Source organism: Myotis davidii, unplaced genomic scaffold (assembly GCF_000327345.1).
Source record: "Myotis davidii unplaced genomic scaffold, ASM32734v1 scaffold310, whole genome shotgun sequence".
NCBI lineage: Eukaryota > Metazoa > Chordata > Mammalia > Chiroptera > Vespertilionidae > Myotis > Myotis davidii.
Window position 1 is genome coordinate 172,646 of NW_006281927.1, and position 4,294 is coordinate 176,939.

Below are 4,294 nucleotides of genomic sequence, written 5' to 3' on the forward strand. Positions count from 1 at the left end.
CCTCTTGCACCCGCTGCCGGTGATGGCCCCACTCACACCCCGCAGCCAGCTCTAGAGCTGCCGCTTGCACCCACTGGTGTGCCCAGTGCCGGTCCTGATCGTTCGGTGCCGTCAGCAGGTGTGAGTGGCTTCTCCACCTCCCCCTGCTGCTGAGGGGTGATCACACCAGCAACCACCCCTCGCACCCGCTGAAGACGCTGGCCCCACTTGCATCTGCTGCTAGCGCTGGGCCCAGCCGGCCCCAATCTCTCTGTGCCATCAGTGCATGGGAGCAGCAGCGGCAGGAGCTGGGCTGCTGGCAGACAAGGGATGGGGGCCATGACAGGAGGGGCCGAGACCCGCCACTGTGCCCACCGCAGCCTCATGGCCCACAGTTCCTTTCAAGATGCATGAATTCATACACTGGGCCCCAAGTGCTGCTATAAAAAGGAAGGAACTTTTACCATTTGCAACAGCATGGATGGGACTGGAGAGCATTATGCTAAGCAAAATAAGTCAGTCGGAGAAAGATAAATATCACATGATCTCACTGATATGTGGGATGTAATGAACAGCATAAACTGATGAACAAAAATAGATCCAGAGACAAAGTAACACTGAACAGACCGTTCAACCTCAGATAGAAGGCAGGGGAGTAGAGGGGTTAGAGATCAACCAAAGGACTTGTATGCATGCATATTAGGATAATCAATGGACACAGACACTGGGGCAGTGAGGGCTTGTCCTAGCCTGGGGGGGGGGTGTCAATTGGGGAAAAAGGAAAAAAATGTAATACTTTAAACCATATATATAATATCTAGGAATATATCTAACCAAAATTACACAAGGTTTTCTGTGCAGAAAATGAAAAAAGTTATAAAGAGAGATTGAAGAACACCTAACTAAATGAGGGGCTATCTCCCTTCATGGATGAAAGAATCAGAATTGTAAAAATTTCAGTTGTCTTCAATCCGCAGATTCAATGCAATTCTAAACAACATTGAATCAAAATCAAATGTATTTGTGTGAATGTGTTTATGTGTGTGTAATTTGACTAGCTGATTACAAAAGTTATATGGAAATGTGGATGGTCTATTAAGTCCCAAACAATTGTGAAGGAGAGCAAGATGGGTGGACTCCCTTGACTGGGAATCAGAAATATTAGAAAGCTATGGTAAGTAAGGTAGTTTTGCTACAGGCATACAGACAAAGGAAAAACTAATGAACAGAATAGAAAGTTCAGAAATAGACCATGTCCTGCAGAGCAGTAAAGAAATGAAAGTCTAGTTCCCGCCCCAGAGAGCGGCGAGGCAACAGCCACAGTTGATTATGGAAGATTCCCACAAGTACTACTTCAGACACAGACCTCAGCCTGGTTCCACAGTTCAGGGAGCTCCTATTTCTCATATCGCTCAACAGATGTCACTAAGAGGATCTGTGCCAGTGACAACTGTACCTCTTCCTCGAGAGCAAGTACAGGTTCAGAGGGTCATCCAGATGGCTCAGTCTTGTGTAATTCACCCACCACACGTGCAAGTGGTATCATCTTTATCAGAAAGTGAAGAATCTCAGGGCTCATCTGATAGCATAGGCTCCTCACAGAAAGCCCATGGGATCCTAGCAAGGTGCCCATCTTATAGAAAAAATTTGAAAGATCTATCTTCTGAAGATACACAGGGCAGAAAAGGAGACAGAAAATCCTGGAGTTTCTGCTGTCACTTCTATGTCTGCTCCAACTTCCATCTATCAGAATAGCACCGGACAGTACATTGCCATTGCCCCCCAGTGGAGCCTTATAGCTGGCCAGTCCAGCACAGATGGAGTACAGGGACTTCAGACACTAACCATGACAAATTCAGGCAGTACTGCAGTACTCAACAAGGTACAATTCTCCACTATGCACAGCAAATACTTGTGCCCAGCAACCAAGTGGTTGTACAAACTGCATCAGGAGATATGTAGACATTTCAGATTCATACCACACTTTCAGCTACTTTGCTGCCACAAACTGTGGTGATGACATCTCCTGTGAGTCTTACATCTCTGACAACTAAGACAGATGATACCCCGTTGAAGAGAGAAATAAGGTAGAAGAAAAACCCCCAGTAGGGAGTGTTCAGGAGGCAACTGATCTGTGTTTCTCTCTCATCGATGTTTCTAACTCTCTATCCCTCTCCCTTCTTCTCTATAAAAAATCAATAAAATATATATATTTTTAAAAACTCTAATAGAAGAGTTAAAAACCTTGAAGGATGTTTATTCCCATAAAAGTGTTTGATATTTGAGAAAGAAAATATTTTGTGGATTTGCCTAAAAATTAAATGATTTTTTCTTTTTAGTGGAGTTACACAAATTAAAAGGTAAAAAAATGAATCTTTTATTTAGGCTTTTGCAACTCACAGTCTTATGCAAGAGAATTGGTGACAGAGGATAAAGTGGAATATGACCTCAAGGAAGATACTGGCACAACTGGAAACTCTATAAAAAAAACACTATAGAAGCAGGAAGTAAATACTAACTAATTTGAATTTTCTAAATAACAGTAGTTGTCAATAATCCAAAAATGGCAGACAAGATGAAATTTGGTAAATTTTCAAAATTAAATCAATTTACCCTATAGGTCTGCATTTCATACTGTTTCCTAAAATTAACTCTTTTCAATTGTGTGCATGTGTATGTATTTTATTTCTGCCAATAAATTCTAAATTACCAAAAGAAAAACTAATGCATAACTAAATGTAATAATTATGTGTTCTGATTACATATACATATTCTATTGTCAAGTCTTTTAAATGGCTCTTAAATTTCTTTATTGGACTTGAGAGCGTTTTGAAGAATGGGAAAAACAAATTTTGAGCCCTTGTCCTAACAGACATCTAAGGTACATGAATGGGGTGTAGTGTTTTTGTACATTTATTATCAGAATGGAAAGAAAACTGTTTTAAAGTTTGACACTTTTAAATAGTTGTTTTTGAAATACTTTAAGCAATAATAAATAAATAAATAAATAAATAAATAAATAAATAAATAAATAGGGTTTTTTTTGGGTTATTCTGGGAATGGTGGTTTTCTACAAATATATATAGCAGATTGTTTTCTGATTCTATATTCTGTAAGCAGTAGAATATGCATTACTTATTCTGTTGTGCTTTAATAGAATGGAATGTTTACAGGCCCTTAAAGTGATATTAGAGTTTTTTTTAAAAAAAAACAAAAAACTTCTGAAGATGCATACCAAAGTTTCCCAAGAGTATCTTATAATCAATTTAATGTAACACTTATCAGAATAAAATAATACAGTTATTAAAGCAATTTTGTGCTAGAGACTATTTTGTAATGAAGTGAATGGTATATTTATAAAAGTGTTATCAATATATTTTTATAGCTAATCTTTATAAATTCTAAAGTCGAGTTTTTAATGATTTTTTTAAATGTTTATATAGTTTGTTTAGTAAAATAAGATTTTGCCTCTCAAAGTATCATTTTTATATTATGAAAGTAAAGTTTCACATTGGCTAATATCTGGATTCTAAGTTTGATATACAGTTTTTCCAAAGTTCACAAGTGCTGTTAGTATACCAATGTTTAACTTCTGTTTTTTAATTTCTATACACTTTGAAATTGTAGTGCAAAACTATTGTGAGCTTCTTATACAATATGTATCATATTGTTATCTATGAAATTAAGACATTTGATAAAGTTAAGTTTGCTGAACATAAAATACATTGCTTGGTATATAAATGACAAGCTCCTGATAACCATTCTATTAATTATACTAAGTATAATGTATTTCTAGTTTTTAAATGGGATCATTTTTCAATTCTGGTCTTCATAACCTATTTTAAAAGAGAATATGTTGTATGTTTTAATTTATTCAGAACCAACTGCAATAAACTAATGATATTTTTTGTTCTAAAAAAAAAGAAATGAAAGTCCAATCAGTGTGCTGAAACAATTGGCTAGTCATATGGTAAAATATGAAATTTTATTCTTTCATCATATCACACACAAAGATCAATTTCAAATGGAATGAACCTCCTATAAGATAATACAGGAGAATGCCTTTGAAACTCATCAGGACATAAAAACACCTTATTAAGAGAAAGTATGATATAGTACATCAACTATGTTAGAAGTGAGATTTCTGTTAACCAAGTGATATTCAAAAAGAAAAAGAAAATTACAGTGCAGAAAAAGTTTCTTGCAATACATAGCACAAATAGCAGAGTTGAAAATCCAGAAAACATAAAGAACTCCTATAAGTCAACTGGAAAAAAATAATCTAGGAGAAAAATGGACAGGAAAATGACCTCTG

At 36.5% G+C, this 4,294-nt stretch overlaps 1 protein-coding gene and 1 pseudogene across 1 annotated transcript in view; one reads left to right on the forward strand and one right to left on the reverse strand.

Annotated features, from left to right (window-relative positions):
* LOC102751642 (phosphatidylinositol 3,4,5-trisphosphate 3-phosphatase TPTE2) overlaps window positions 1-4,294 on the reverse strand; it is a 69,296-nt gene that overhangs the window by 29,512 nt on the left and 35,490 nt on the right. The gene's annotated exons all lie outside the window — the stretch shown is intronic.
* On the forward strand, window positions 1,260-2,070 carry LOC102774219 (annotated as a pseudogene).